The 16,840-nt window shown below is 41.9% G+C and overlaps 1 protein-coding gene across 7 annotated transcripts in view; it reads right to left on the bottom strand.

The window, feature by feature from the left end:
- Positions 1-16,840, bottom strand: part of FBXW7 (F-box and WD repeat domain containing 7) — a 292,479-nt gene that overhangs the window by 226,074 nt on the left and 49,565 nt on the right. For all 7 annotated transcript variants that reach the window (XM_075930055.2, XM_075930052.2, XM_089777970.1 and 4 more), the window contains exon 2: positions 1,192-1,244. The gene's annotated coding sequence lies outside the window, so the exon portion shown is untranslated. The remainder of the gene's footprint in view (positions 1-1,191; positions 1,245-16,840) is intronic.

Below are 16,840 nucleotides of genomic sequence, written 5' to 3'. Positions count from 1 at the left end.
ATCCACTTCTCTACCTCCTGCATCCAAATTCTCTCCCAGACCTTGCACACCTCACCTCTTCCCACACCCAAATCCCTCATTCCCACCCCAGAGCCCACACATCCCGTCTCAACCCAGTGAGGGTATGGCTAGACTTCAGGAGTTTCCGGGATTCTAGAGGTACCCCGGAAAAACTCTATGTCCAAGGATGCGTTTCTTCTTCCGCTTTTTTTAGCAGAACAGCAAACATGCTCTTTCGGTAAACCCTGTACTCCTCGTTCCATGAGGAATAAGGCAGCTTCCGAAAGAAGAGGTTTTTCTGACATTTGGCCCAGTCTAGACAGAATCGGGGGGGGGGGGGAGCGGCAGTGTAGCCATACCCTGAGAGTATATAAGGCTAGGGATAGCAAGTGATGGAGAGGAAGAGAACAGAGGGCAGGGCTTCAAGGAGGAGGTGGGGTTTTGGGGGAAGGATGAGGCGGTAGATCTTGGCTTGTTCTTACATTTAAAAAGTAATTTTGGACGTAAAAAGGTTGGAGACCACTGCTATAGACTATATGCATTTCCACCCACCATCCCCGCCAGTAATTTTTTCAGCAGGCTCGCCAGCAGCACGGCTCAATTCTGTCTTGCGCCGGGTCTAGGACCTATCCCTGCTGCGGTTCTGCATTTAAAGTATATTAGGAACCACACGGGCAGGCAGCCTGGCTCAGTTCTGGCTTGCGCCAAGTCCAAAAGCTCAGATCCTTCCCTGGACAGGGGCTCCTGCCACCCCGCGCTGCTGCTTCTTTATGAGAGTCAACAGCACAGAGTGGCAGGGGGCTCCTCGCGAGTGGTGTCAGAGGGCTCTGGCTGCTGGCCCCACCTCTGGGGACTATAGAATAGTCAAGTAACTGAATTCATGAGGTTATTCGACTGTTCAATTAACTGATATTTAATATCCCTAGTATCTCCATAAATCCTAGAACACAGTGTGATAGGAGAAACTACTACTAAAACAAGGACTTTGTGCGGCAAAATTATAGTTTGCTTATGTAGCAAGTTCTTTATATAAACTCAGACGTTGAACAAAAAAAAACAAATGTGGAAATGTAGAAAGCATTATAACTTAGATACTTCATAAAAATATAGTCTAACCAAAAAATGAGACATTAGCACCCCTACATTGGTTTATGAACAAAGAGAGGAAAAAGAAAGCTAACAGTTACTCACCAGATTTCTTTAGATAACCTTTTCAGTGTCTCTCTGGTAATCTAATATGGTGCCTGTATAACAACAACAACAAAAAAAAAAAGTATTTTTAAAAACCCATGTAAACAGCAAATAATCCCACATTAAATAAAGACTCCTTAATCCACTATATATTTTAGAGAGTCTGTCTGATCAAAAACTCCTCCTGAACTGTAAAAGCTAGGACCACCAAATTCGGTATACAGCTTCCTCTTATCATAACTTAAAGCAAGGTAAGGGTTTGGTGTGCCAGGAAAATGGGATGTCCCTGGAATGGGATTGCTTCTCATAAAACCAAACAGAAAGAAGACTATCACTAAAGCAAATACAATCCTCAAAACTAATATACCTGAGCAAATGTTGAAAGAGATTGAACCAAAATGAGCCAGAAAAATAGGATGAACCTGGAATAGGACTGCTTCTCAATAAACCTTACAGAAAAGTGATAAAATGGAGAAATTTGGAGTGGTGCTCTATTTTGACACAGCTAGATAGATGGCTTAAGGCTTGAAAACTGGAAGAGTATGTTACTGGAAACCAACCCTTTTAAAAAAAAAAAAGTATCGAAGGGTAAGAGTTTATTGGATGAAAAAAGTAAAATATACTTGATGGAATTCCCAAAATTACGGACCCAAGCAACTCTGAGTAAAGCTGCTAGATATTTGTATTTAATATAAACAGTCATCCTTGCTCTTAGGAAAAGGCTCAAAAAGAAGATAATAAAATTATACAGTAAAATTGTTTTACAATTATATGTATAGTACCAAAGAAACAGAAAAATAACTTGCACCATTAGAGTGCAAGCAAATACAGCTTATTACAACTATAAGTAGTACCACAAGTAAAAAAGCATATCAATGTCTCCAGCAGCCGCAAGCTGATGACACCTTAGAAATGCTTTTGTACACCAAAGAGAGCTACATCCGTGATTATCATTTGTAATATTATAGTTCTTAGGAGGCCTAATCACAGAGGTGGAATACATGGTGTTGGGCACTGTACAAAACAGACAAAAAGACAGTTCCTGCCCCTGGCTTAAGAGATTACAATATAAGTAAAAAACAGGTGCAGTTATTACAATAAAGAGCATCTTACGCTGTTGTTTCAGCATAGTGAGGATGGCCTGTATATGTCCAAGATATGTTCCAAATAACTTGGACTGATAGTGAAACAACTTAAAGCAGGAAATTTTTTTCTTGCAGCTCACTTCCATTTTTACAAACGGGGAGGGGGGGGTGTTGTGTGCAACTTAAGAGTGGGGAATGGGAGGCCTTATAACGCATCGTTTTCTACAAGCGTGAACGACTTTAGTGTGGAATGGACGTATACCAGGGCGACATAGTGGGGATGCCCGGTACCAGCAGCCAAACAGTTGTCAAGTTTTGTGTCATGGAAATGGAGAGTGTTATGGAAGGATTTAAAGGAGAATAATGGGGAAGTTGTACATATCGTCATCAGTAGTTCCTCTGAAGAATGAAGGGTAGCATGGGGAAAGCACAAAAGTGCTCAACTGAAATTTTAATAAGTGGATTAGGAACACTGGCATCATGTGACTATAGGAAGCAGGAACCAACATCGCCATTGTGAATGAGAGATCACAGGTTGAGTGGGGAGAGGTTCTGAATGGTCTTGAAAACAGAAGATAAGTAGTGAATATCTGGTATGATAGAAAAGAGGTAGCCAATGGAGGAATGCAAAGAGAAGAGTGACATACTCAGAGTGATACTAGGAATATGATCTTTGAACTACACTACAAGGACAAGTTGATCTAAGCTACGTAATTTGAATTACATTAGTAGCATAACTGGGTTGAAAAGGACAATCAGGTTAATGGCTTGAACAACAGCAAGTTCGTGATATTGTCCACAGTGACTGAGAAAAGAGGGAGCAGTGATTTTTTTAAGTGGGGGAGGGACAAAAATTAAGAGCTCTGTTTTAATGGTGTCTAACCATTGGCTCAAATTCAACATCTAGGAGATGATGACTTTTGTTTGGACAGAGAGAGATCTAGAAATGAGAATTCTGTAAATCACCACCACAGAGGTAAATAGGTGAAATTTTTGTTTGTGAATTAAGTTATTCACAGATGAATGCTAGAATTTCTCCACAGTATTCTTGGTGGTGTTAAACTTTTAAACCTCACAACAGAGTTAACTCCCATGTCCAGTGATTTTCAGACCAGAGGAAAAAAAAAGAGAAAAAGAAACCAAGCAAGTCAACAACTTGAATGCAAACCTGAACAAAAAATGCAAACACTAACCATTAACCCTACAACAAATTAATCATAGCAAACAAGAAACAGGCATTAGTTTTATGCACAGGTTGCTCGGTGCAGTTGAATAATTTCAGCCTTGGTTTCACTGCTCTCTATATAGTGGTGGCATCAATATGTAAGCTACAGTTGTTCAGGGTTTTCAAGACCCTGTTTGAAGTTTTACAGCTTGGCCAAACTTGAATGATTTGGACTGTAATTTACCATGATGAGTGTTGGGCTTAAGTTGAACTTTCTAGTTTTAGTCTGAAAAACCAGGTCAGCTAGTTCAGAAAAAAAGTAACAACAACAAAAATGAAGCTATTTGTACAATGATAAAATCATACAACTCTTTGCACAAGTGCTGTACAGACTTCTTAGAGTATGGTGGCAAAGTTCTCAAAGAATTTGATACATACTGAGGATGTCCAGTTCAAACATAGCTTCTACATCACTAACTCAGCGCATGCTCCAGACTATGGTATCAGGGGCTATAGCAGGAATTGCCCTGAAATTGCTTCTTCTCACTGCCAGACACTGCTTTAACAATGAGTAGCAGAACAGAGAACAAGGGGACTGATATGAAGCTGCAGAATAGTCTTCAAAACCAATGTCAATTGAGATTTCTCAGGAGGCACTCTTATCAATCACGGTTATAAAAGAAAATACACACACATCTCAGTTCCTTCTCCCAGGACCATCCGGGAGGAGGAGAAGAGGTGTCTGGGACATAGAAATTCAGTGCCTAATTTGCCAGGACTGCCCCAGCTCTGCCCCCACTCCACCCTTCTCTAAAGGCCCCACCTCAACCCACCTCTTCCCTGCCAAGTTCCACTCCTCCCACCAAGTGTGTTATGGCCTCACCCTTCTCCCCTCCCCAGCAGTGCCTCCTGATTCAAAACATCTGATTAGCAGCAAGCAGTAGGCATTGAGAAGGCTGGGAAGTGCTGATTGGTGGGGCCTGCTGGCAGGCAGAAGACACTATGGGAAGGAGATAATTCTGGTACCGGGGCTGCTGCTGGGTGACATACCGTAGGGATGGCTCTGCCTTAAACCACATTGTTCTGATGTTAGACAATTCAGAGTTAGGTGGGAAGATGAAATGATGGTATGAACTCATGAAAATATCTCTTGAAAAACAAATTACCAATAACTAACCATTTTCTGCTTTAGGAGCCTCTGTGCATTTCCATTTGTAGGAATTTAGCGAACAGCACACCACCAGCTTCTTCACAGACAAGAGACAGAGGTAAATGTGGATAGTAGCACTACTCTCCCACTTTGCATGAGACCACAATACTAAACCCAAGGACTAATATCTGGTGACATTGTACATTGTACTTCCAAGTTTCTGCTTTGCACATCTCCATGAAGTGAACCTGCCTAAGACATGCTACTAATTCTATGGTGGCACTTGTAGGCTCGGTCTTCAAATCAAGAGGTACCAGTTTCCTAGATAAAATGTAACAGTGTTCTGCACATCTCCTAAGCTAGCGATAAAGTATCTGGTAACACAGTGTTTCCTAACCTGTGGCCACATACTACATATTTAAAGGGATCTGCATTTCCATTCAAAAAAATCTTTAGGGGGTTGACATGGACTGGGCCAGGTCTGGGCACAGCTGAGGGCGTCCACTCAAGGGCGAATTGTTCAAAACTTGCGGCTCCTTACAGCCCCAGACTGGAGACCTTCCCAAATAGGCCACAAATCAGTCACACCGAGCACTCAAGCTGCCTATCTGGCCAGCCTGAAGCATCACGAGCAAAACCCCTGACTCTCCAGGTCCCTCTGTGCCCCTATTAGCCCCAGGCCTAACACACAGGTGAGGGGTTATAGAACCCAATCTCACCTACCCAGAACGGGTTCTTCTGGTCCCAAGAAACCAGCCACAGGTCAATTTACACTCTGGATCTTACCAACAAGATCACACTGGGCCCATCCTTTAGTATCTAAAATCTAAGGGTATGTCTAGATTACATGCCTCTGCCGACAGACATGTAAAACAGGCTACCCGACATAGTCAATGAAGCTGGGATTTAAATCTCCCCGGCGTCATTAAAATAAAAATGGCCGCCGTGCTGTACCGGCTCAGCTGATTGTCGGCACAGCACGGCAGTCAAGATGCAGATTAGTCGACAAGGGAAACCTTTGTCGACTGCTCCTGTAAACCTCGTTTCACGAGACATAACATAGCAGTCAACAAAGGCTTCCCTTGTCAACCGATCCACGTCTTGACTGCCGTGCTGTGCCGACAATGAGCTGAGCCGGTACAGCACGGCGGCCATTTTTATTTTAATGAAGCCGGGGAGCTTTAAATCCCAGCTTCATTGACTATGTCAGGTAGCCTATTTTACATGCTTCTGTCGGCAGAGGCATGTAATCTAGACATACCCTTAGATTTTAGATACTAAAGGATGGGCCCAGTGTGATCTTGTTGGTAAGATCCAGAGTGTAAATTGACCTGTGGCTGGTTTCTTGGGACCAGAAGAACCCGTTCTGGGTAGGTGAGATTGGGTTCTATAACCCCTCACATTATCAAAGGTTCATGACAACAGAGTTATGCTGAGAACAGCAGCTAACTTTGAAGGATTTAGAGTTTTGAAAAATTATTTTCATTTTGATTTAGAACTGAACACAAATTTTACGTGTCTTGTGTTACACACAGGATGGGTTCCTGAGGAAGCCAGTATCGATCTAGATTACTGAAAATGTTTCCACATTCCCTGTCAAGACGTATGCTGGAGAATGTGGCACAGCTGTGCTAAAAAGAAACTCTGAGTACACACTTGAGCAGGGATGGCCAAAATTGTGAAAGTGGTCAAAGGCCACATTTTTCTATAGGTGGGGCTCAAACAAAGGTTAGGTGCAGAAGGGGGTGCAGGAGAAGGTGGGAGGCTGAGAGGGAGTTTGGATGAAGGAGGGCGTTGTGAACTGGGCAAGAGGCTTGGGGTGCAGGAGAGGATTCTACCCTGGGAAAGGACTGTCAGGGGCAAAGGGGAGGGGGGAGGGGAGGGGGGAAGACGGGTGTGCAGGGCCTAGGAATTGTGACCTGGGGAGGGTAGTGCAGAGAGTTTGGGTGATGACGTAGGGCATGAGTTGGTGGTGGCCTAAGGCAGGGAGTTTGGGGAAGCGAGGGACTAGGGTGCCATAGACAGGTTTCCAACCAGCAGCCCTGCAGGACGCTGAGGCAGGCTTCCTGCCTCCTCAAATTTGCTGGTTGCTCACTATGGCTCTCTGCTCCACACACCCAGGGGAGGTGGAGGCTTCACACGCTGCCTCCACCTCCCAGCAAAATCTCTCAGATCTCATTGGCTGGCTTCTGGCCAATAGGAGCTGAAAGCTTTTAGCAGGGGGGCAGGGGCAGTGCGTGAAGCCTCCCCCTCGCTAGGGTGCATGGAGCACCGAGCCACAGGTAGCAGACAGCTGCTTTAAGTGGGGAAGGACTGCTCTGAAGCTCAAGAACAGGCTGTTCTGTGCCAGAAGATCCTGGTGGGGAAGCCAGCAGGCTGGGTCTGGAGGCTTTATGGGTCAGATCCGGCCCACAGACTGTATCTTGCCTACCCCTGAGTTTGATGGTGGACAGGAGAAGTAGGGAACAGATACAAAGAAGAAGGTCTGACTCAGTGGGCTTCAGCATCCTAGCTTTTAAGTGTCATACTACCATACCGTCCACTGCAAGTGCAGCACACTCCTCATTAAGGTATGACGAATCAGAGACAAGTACAAAGCCCTCCACAATGAGCAAAGAACCTTTTGCTCTCCCTGTTGGCATACAGGGTGGTGCTCCTTTTCTGCTGCAGCATCTGTGGTAGAGAAGCTCTCTTGCAGTAATTACATCATGAACACCCATGGGCAATGATTTCAGCCATTTTATCAGTCTCTTTTCCCAGTGGAGCATGTCCGCTTTCTGTTCCCTGCTAGAAGGAAGGAAGTCATGACTTGTTGATATCAAGTAGTGCTCCTTCTCCCTGCTGGCTCTGAAATGGCTATTTCTCAGATCATCATACAGCATGACTCCCACCCCAGATTCACCACATCTGTCACTCTTTTCCTTGAAGAGGTTCTCTATTTGCATCAGTCCACTCTGACAGATGCAGCAAAGGAATTATCTATTTGAGACTCAAATCATCCTCGCTGATTAGCTGTGAAGCTTCAAAGTACTGTAAGATATAAACCAGTTTCTTCATAAGTAGCCTCTTAGCAAATACAATTTGGAGACTGATGCCTGTGCTTACCTAGGCCCACAAGCATAGATCACTGCCAACACATCTCTCTGTTTGAAGACATTCCATCATATAAAAAAGTGGAGCATATCTATACACCATCTCCAAAATTATTACTTTAATCGTCTAACATTTTTGTCTGGTACAAATAACATTTACTGTGAAGAAATTTAGATAACTTAAAGACTCATATCAATGTGTCATACAATTTCAGATATAGCTATGGCAAATGTTAGGTGAAAATGATTTCTACAAGTGTGCCAACCTATGGGGTGAACACTTATCTAGAAGTATGACTGAAATCACTAAATCACAATTATATAATTAAGTTACTTCAGTCACTTTTAGTAAAAAGGACATTATTCAAATGAATTACCAGTACATCTTTAAGTTTCTTGCCTCTGGTTTTTCAGCTATTCATTCTTCTGCCTGCATAGCCTTGATTGTCTGATGATTGCTGCAGACTTACATTATGAATTTTATTAACTTTATTCACTACTTATTTTATTTTTAACTTCACACCATCTTGAGTGATGAACTGAGAACAGAGACCATTTCTCGGTGACTTAAAAACTACTGATTAATTTCACAACTGTTTTCTTCTCTTAGTGTCATTAAAAATGTGTTGCTTTTACCTCCTTTATTTTCATCCAACAATATTAAATTATATCTTACTTGTTAATCTTCCATATATTTAAAACTAATAATAGTTGTCTTTGGCCTTTAAAAGCCATAAAGAATCCATTGTTTTTACTTCTGAGACCATGGTTTGAGTTCAGCTTGTGAATTTTGGGAAGATTTTGTGGTCTTGTTTTACTCCTTTATGAAAGCAGCCCACATTTCAATACCACCAGCTCCAATTAGACACAAGCTGTCTGTCTTAAAGAGGAAAAGACTGACTGTGCAAGCATGGAGAATTAATTACTTCTTAGCTTTACAGAAGTGGAGAGTCAGTATTTAGGTCATTAAAAAATTCTGCCTTCCTATATTTTCTCTGCCTGAGACCCCTCCCCCCGATACAGTTTTTACCCACTATGAAATTTAAGTTCTGTCTGGATATTTTACAACAGCAGCTACATAGGAAATGGATTAAAAGTACAGAAAATAGTTCATATCAGGTTTCTCTCTCAGTGCAGAGAAGTGACAAAACCATAGAGCTGTCTTAGCAACTCATTAGTTATCTTGCAAGTAAACCTCCCACATTAATTTTCATTTTCTGAGGGTAAAGTATTGCAAATACCACCCAATAAAATCACTATTAAAATTTCTTCCTTTTGGGGCACATCAACCACTTTTCAGGCAAGTTATAGCTTTTCTTAAACTCTTAGAAACATTATATGCAAGTAATAAGATACCAGATTTTCAGTATAAATGCAGCTGGCAAACTTTATGGAACATAGATTTGACACCACAATCATCATATTGGTAAATACGCAAGCAGCCCTGGTAACAGTGTGTACTGAATATCATACAAGAAAAAAGAATTGTGGTCTGAATACGGATCCTTAAAAAGTAAACAAACTGTTTTTATACTTCCGGTCATGGTGATCCAGGAATGAGTTATAAGTTGTGAAGCAAGTCCTTGTGTTCTTTAAAGGAACCAAACAATCTCAGGGCCATACAAAAAGTAATTGGGGGTGGAGGGGATTGGTTTATTTTGGGAGAGGGACTACTACTCTGCAGGTTTTGTGAAATTTTGGATTAAAGTACATTGTTACTTCAAAAAATGAGTTAAAGAGGTTCCATATTTTGTGTCAATGATTTCTGCTTCACATTTGCTCAGTTTAATAATTAAAATGTTCATTTCTCTAGAAGTAGCTCCTTAAATCTTGTCGTCACAACAGACTTCTTAAAGTCAATTACCTCTCAGTTACACCTCTACAGCCTCACTGCCTTCATGGGTAAGCCTTCAAGGAGCAACCTATTGTATTCCATAGCATTGCACAGGTTTAACCAATTGAAACTCAGTACTTGTTTTCACTGCTGTGCTAAATTGGCACTCTCCTGTCAACATAATTACTCCACCTTAACAAGAGGTGGAAGTTGTATCAGTAGGAGAACATCTCCCACTAACATAGGGTGCTACAGAAACCACTTTAAGTTGATGTAAATTACATCACTCAGGATGGTTTTTTATTCACATCCTGGAGTAGTGTAACTTACATCAGCTTAAGCAGTAGCATAATCAAGGTCTTAGCAATAGTTCTGCTAACAATGGACAAGAATAAACAGACTCCAGTTCAATCTTCTGTAGGTTCAGCTGTATAAATATGAGCAAGGGTTTATGTCACAAAAATAAAAAGAAATCAAGTCAAACGGGATATTTTAAATTGACATTTTTATGGTGAAGTTACACTTTAATCCAGTGGTCTCCAACCAGTAGATTGGGATGTCCTCCCCCCCTCACTTCTATACCCCATCTCCATAGAGGGCCTCAGAGAAAGAGTGGGGAAGGAGGTGGGGGGTAAGGGTATTTGGGTTTGAGGTATATTTTGGTTTGCCTTAAGTTCATAGAAGTGATCTTGTGCTTTAAAAGGTTGGAAAACACTGCTTTAATCCATGGCCTTTGAAAAGGAAGGTGTGTGTGTGGATGTGTCTAAGTATTTTAACTGCTGTCAAGCCAAATAGAAAATACAAGATGACCAGGGTATGGGGTGGAGAAAAGGGCTTTGTTTTGTTTTGTGGAGGAAGTTAAAGACCTACAGGATTTTAAAAGTGTAGCAATTTAAGTGGCTGAGGGACCATAGCATAAGAAAGATTTAGTAAGCATTTTGTGAAAGAATTTTTGGGAATCTAAGCAATTACATAGATAGTTGTGATAGCCTTCCTCATTTAGTCACTCACTCACAGTAGTCATGCTTTAGGATGTGCAAGAGAAAGTCAAATAACACTGCATAAGCCTATTCTTATGATAACCCAGAAATGTAGATGTTTTCCATGAACATGCACACACGCCATTTGTAAAGGGAAGGAAGACAGCGACACATAAGGATGGCATAGTATAGTATTGCCACCCTTACTTCACTGCTATCTGCTGAGCAGCATTTTCAATATGCAACCACCTCTGACTGCCCAGCCCCAAAGGCAGCAGCACAGAAATAAAGATAGCATGGTATTTCCACTCTTACTTCTGTACTGAGACGAGAAGGGTGCTGCCTTCAGAACTGGTGCTTTGCTATCAGCCACTGATCTTCAGCTTCCCAATACTGAAGGCAGTACAGAAATAAGAGTAGCAGAACCATGACCTCCCTAAAATAAACCTTGTCACTTCCCCCACAGTTCTCCCCTTCCCTGCAGCTCCCTTTTGGGTCAGGACTCCCAGTTTGAGAAAAGCTGTTCTTCAGCTATAGGATAAAACATACAGACCGCCACATTTCCCAGTCCATGAGACCTTTTCACGGCCAAGAATTTGGTAGGGCCCTAACCTAACTCTCATGAGAGTGCCACATCTTTCCTTTTCAGCACGTATATGAATCCAAACATGGAATACAATGAAATAGGTAAGGGTTGCAGTGTTTCCAATAATCAGATGTAATTCCACTATGCAACTGCAATTCTACTGACCTATTTGGTCCAGTTTAAGGGTTTATTTGCTGACATGAGAAAAGATAGCCTTGAATGGTAGAAAGATAGTGTGACTGTAATACAGACTAGACTGAAGTTATAATGTAGGTTAAGAAAAACAGCTTGAAGAAATACCAGAGGTGACATACACTCCTTCAGTTGTGGCCTCAGCTTTGATATTTGGAGTCCTGTTGGATTATCAGTTGTTTCTGCATATCTGCGTAGCAGCTGCAACTAACATTATGTATCTTCTGCATTTAGCTGGAAGTGTCAAACGTTTTCTTTCAGATGCAGACCTCACCATACTAATCCATCCCTTTTGCCACCTTCAAATTGCATTACTGCTATACAATATATGTCAAGCTATTTCTTAACACAACTTGGAAAACTCACCTGATGCTGAATGTGTGTTGGATCTGGGTTATCTCACAAAACAGTTCAGTTCCTTGTGTGATTCTATCACTGTTAAGGATCAGCAAAGGCATTCTAGTTAATGACTCCTAGTTTAAGCCTATCAGCGAAAATCTGGTGCAGCATGTGAAAAGCTATATTTAAGTTCTGTTGCAAAGTCCCTCACATTTGTGGCCATCCAGAAATATTAAGATTTAATTAAATATGAAAAACAACAATAATTAGATCCTCATTTATTTTTATATTGAATTCCACATATAGAAAAGCATGGGAAAATTTAGCATTGAAGCATACCTGCAAAAAATGAAAGGAGTAAAATATTTAACAGTATTAGAGATAAGGCTGGTAATATTGTGTATTAAATCGTCAGTATTTGCCATTATAAGCAGCTGAAAACATACTTAAAGCTTTACCAAACTTTAACTATTTGGGTTGAAATGTTACATGCTGGATTTCTGCATCTGGCTGATTTCTTGGGGAAAAACAGAGAAAGAAAGGTCAAAACTATCCACTAATTCTGAGTACCCAATCTGAGACAGTTAAGACCCACCTTTTCACAGTATTTCGGACTATAACACCTCACAGCTTCCACTGACTACATTTGTAATTGTGAGCACTCAGCATGTTCACAAATCAGACCCAAGAGCCCTGCATCAAGAAAAAGGGGTGTATACAAGCAATGATCACCCATAAAATTTACATTTAAGTAACTTGACTATTATGATATAGAGATGGTGTGGCACTGAAAAGAAAGGATAGAATTCTGTCCTCTAGACTAGAGCACCATTCAAGTGCCTCTTTACTCTTCCTGGAGTTGCCTACTACATTTGCTACACACACTCCCACTTCTTCAAAAATGAGACAGGTATCCTACAGACAACAACCTGCTTCACTACACATCTATGATTTCTCCCTGGAGCTGGTCCACCATATGCAATGAATGATGCAGAATGAATAAGAATCAAATTAAAACAAATTAAAAAGAGATGTTTTATTTAAATGAGATTTTTTGATAAAATGTTTTTGAGAAAAAAAACCTCTCTAAAAATATCTTTAAGACACATTATAACTCCAAGATACTCATCATGGAATAGGAATTAAAAATTCAAATTCTACAGTATAATACAATATAGTCATATCAATTAAGAATAGTTTTGTAAATGAGTTCCAATAGTTCATAGATTAGGGACTCATTCTTATGGGATTGCAGAGGCATCTCTACAGATTATTTAGGTTAATCTTTCTATCGGAATTATCGGAAGTGTACTATCATTTTTGTGCTAAAAAATAAATAGCTGAAATAGGCAGATCTTCCTTTTACAATTTCACCTTTAAAGTAGCATAGCATGTCAATGAATACAATGAGTACTACTAAATGAGCAGTATAGCAATAATACTTAAATAACTGCATTGACTTAGCTTGCTTAAGAGAATTAATCCTCAACATACAGGATTATGAAGACTATCCCACCTTCAAGATCACAATCATTTTCTATAGTTTCAGACTTATCTGCCAATGATAGTGTTTCAGTCATATCATGTATGTCAGATATCCACAGTATTTCAAAGGGGAAAAAAAGCCATAATCAGAAACAATAAATAAATTTGTGATAAGAACCAGCAGATTAGAAAAAAGAGGTAATTGAGAACCCATACTTCATGAACATGGTTCAGTCATTAAGGCCAGGATACATCCCCCAACAGAGTAAATTTCACAGACAAATTTCTGGATAAAGTATATGAGAAAGAAACTGAGCAGTGTGAAAAAGTCTAGAGGGTAAAATTGTTAATCTCAGTCTTGATTGGTAGAGCAATGTCCACAATGATCCTGTTGTATGTGCGCCTGTGTGACAACAGAAGGGAATGTCTTCCTTACAGAAACAATTGATAAATCATAGGGATGTTAACTATCAGGTATTTGTGTAATGTAAATGTGTAACTGCTGGATATAGCAATTACATGTTTACACATGGGCAGAAGATGGGGCAGGCAGGAGCCAGTGTTGGTGGGGAGCCAGTTTAAAAGCCTGCTCCCTGTGAGCATTGGATCTCGCCTGCTTCTCCCAACCACCCACCACTGCTTCTAATAAAAAAGCAGCAGTGCAGAGCGTGAAGGGGCGGGTGGCTCCACAATATGCACAGGGAGCTAGCTTGAAAGCCACTTCCTGTGTGTACCTGCTCCTGCCCGCGCCCCTGCCTCCTGCCCCATACCCTGCAGCAATGCCAGGAGGTGAGACAAGCAGCTCGAAGAGAGTCTTTTAAGCTGGCTCTCCCCTGCACCCAAGCATTGGGGAGGCCACTCTGTGGAAGCCTGTGTCCCCCATTCTGCTGCTGCCTCTGTGGGAGGCAGCAGTTGGGGGGCAGAGGGAGAGCATGTGGTACATGGAGAGCCAAAAAGCAAGCTCCCCACACAATGGCTACTGCCTCCCCCATCTTGCTCCCTTTGATGCAGAGGCAGCCAGGGAGAGAGGCAGGGATGAATGCATGGGAGGAAGAAGGGGAAATATGAGTGCGTATAGTCAACAGGATTAACTGAAACTCAGGCCACATATTGACCTCCCCAATATATTAGGAAATGCAGACACAGCAGAATACTTACAAGAAGTAGCAGAAAAAGTTATAACAAACTGTGAAAAAAGATTCAAAAGTCTAGTACACAGCTTAGTCACAGATAATGCTGCAAATGTATCCAAGATAGAGAGAGTAAAGAGAGTCCGAAGATTATACCATGTGGTTGCAATGCTCATTTGATGCACCTCCTAGCCAAACACTTCAGTGTTCCAAAAATAAAGGCTAATGTTGTTGAAATTGCATAATAGTTCCTTAACAACCACTTTGCATCAACTGCTCTGAAAAAAAGGGGGAGGAACCAAGCTAATTTTCCCACAAGACCTGCAATGGAACTCAGCAGTGGAATGTTTTGAGAACTATGTCAAGAACTGGCCTAATTTGATGTCAGTTTGTTAACAAAATCATGAAAAAAGAAATGGCATCGTCACAGCCAAAGTTCTCAACATTGGGAGTAAGAGAAATATTGAGCACTTGCTGAGTACCCGGAAGCTTATTTTTGTAGTGTTCAACAAAATGCAGTAGAATACCAATGCAGTGTTCAACCAAATTTCAACAGTTTGATTGCTGATGCTGTTGAAATTTGGAAGCAATGGAGTGAGATCTTTAACAGAAAAATATGCAATGACAGAGTTAAATTACAAGCATTAAAAAAAATGGGATAAGCACTATTTCCACCTCATTTTCTTGCAAATTTCTCAATACTTGGTACCAGGATCCAATCTTAACTGCTGAAGGAGAATTGGCTATGACATGAGCATTCAGCAATCATCCTTTCATAATGCTAACTATAATAAACTTCAGAGCCAAGGGCAGGCGTGGGCAAAAGGGCATCCATGAGCTGGATCCGGCCCGCCAAGTGGGAGGATCCGGCCCGCAGAGGCCCTGTTGGTCCCCTGCCCCCAGGCCAATTAGGACCTGCGGGCAGGGGAGCGTGTGAAGCCTCCTCCCGCCCTGCCAGGAGCACATGGCGCTTTGAAGCGCTGCACGCAGCTCATAGGGCGGGGGAGCAGAGGAAGCTTTGCGTGCTCCCCCACCCCCAGGTCAATCAGGATCTGGAGGCAGGGGAGCTGCGTGAAACTTCCTTCATCCTGCCCCAGCCCTGCAAGAAGCCTGGGGTGGCCCAGGGCTACCTCAAAAATTTTTGAAGTGGCCCCCAGGCAAAATTATTGCCCACCGCTGGCCAAGGGTGAACTATTCAAGGAATATGTTTGCTGATGATGTTTTTAACTGACTCCCACCGGTGATCTGGTGGAAGTCACTTAAGCACTTGGATGCAGAGACTGTTCAAGAGATAATCTCACTTAACAGCAACAGCTTCTTGTACTGGTGTAGAAAGAATATTTTCTTCCTTCGGACTAATTCATTCCAAACTGAGAAATTATTTGGGACCTGAAAATGTGTGAAAGCTTATTTTTCTTTTCCAGATTGTGAACAAACAGAAAAATGAAGGTAAAGATGATTGACTTTGCTGCAGAAGCCAATATTTTAAGTTTCTCACATTGACCTGGCTAACACATTCTATTTTTTTTAATATTTCCATTTAACTATTTTAGTTAAAACAATTTTAACAAAAACAAACTTGATTTTAAAAAACTTGAATGTTTAAATTAAAAAATTCATATTCTTGTTATCATATTGTATGTTTGCTGCTGAAAAAAAATTGAGAATACATAATGTTGTTGTTTTAATTAAATAAAACAATGTAAATGTCTGTCTGGTGATGTTCTCCTCCTAATACAGCATGGCAAGAAAATCCTCCAAATATCAATGATTAACCTCTTGAGTTGGCGATAGTTCACCTCCCAACGACTTCATAAATGTCTGCTTCGACTACCTTTTATAAATGAAATAACCAAATAATCATTCATCCTCTGATATAGCTGTAACGCTAATCTGAAAAGTTTTCAAAATAAATCACCGTTTAAAAATGTATAGTGTGTACCTTCTAAAAATGAAAGCTACATCTCTGAGTTGTTAGTTGTTATAAACTTAATACATATTCTTCCAAGAATGCACTTTTATATAGAAAACCATGATCATATAGAACAGGGCTACTCAACTTTGGAATGATACAGCAAATGCCAAGGGCCACAACTTAAGTGTGGTTGCATATACAGGCAGTCCCCGACTTACGAGAAAGCCCCGTTCGTAAGCTGCTCCGGTGCCCCTGGTCTGCTGGAGACCGTCTCCAGCAGACCAGGGGCACCGGACGGGTTCCCGCGCTTCTGAGGCTTTGCCAGACCCCCCCGCGGCTGCGGCTTCAGTCCGGGAGCCTGTGGTCTGCTGGGGACGGTCCCCAGCAGACCATAGGCACCCAGATTGAAGCGGCAGCAGCGGCGGTTCCCCACGCCTCTGAGGCTTTGCTCTGGCAAAGCCTCAGAGGCACGGGACCAACCCGGCAGCACCCCAGCTGCTCTGCCCCAGGTCCTGATTCAGCCGCTGCTGGTCAGTTTCAGCAGCGGCTGAATCAGGACGCCTGGGGCAGAGCAGATGGGGTGCTGTTAGGTTGGTCCAGTAGCACCCAGGAGCAGCGCTACTGGAGCAACCCAGCAGCACCCCAGCTGCTCTGCCCCAGGCGTCCCCAAGTCAGCTTCTGCTGAAACTGACCAGC

Source organism: Pelodiscus sinensis, chromosome 4 (genome assembly GCF_052426305.1).
Source record: "Pelodiscus sinensis isolate ZL-2025 chromosome 4, ASM5242630v1, whole genome shotgun sequence".
NCBI classification, from domain to species: domain Eukaryota; kingdom Metazoa; phylum Chordata; order Testudines; family Trionychidae; genus Pelodiscus; species Pelodiscus sinensis.
The sequence above is the reverse complement of the archived record's forward strand: the minus strand, read 5'-3'. Positions and strand labels throughout refer to the sequence as shown.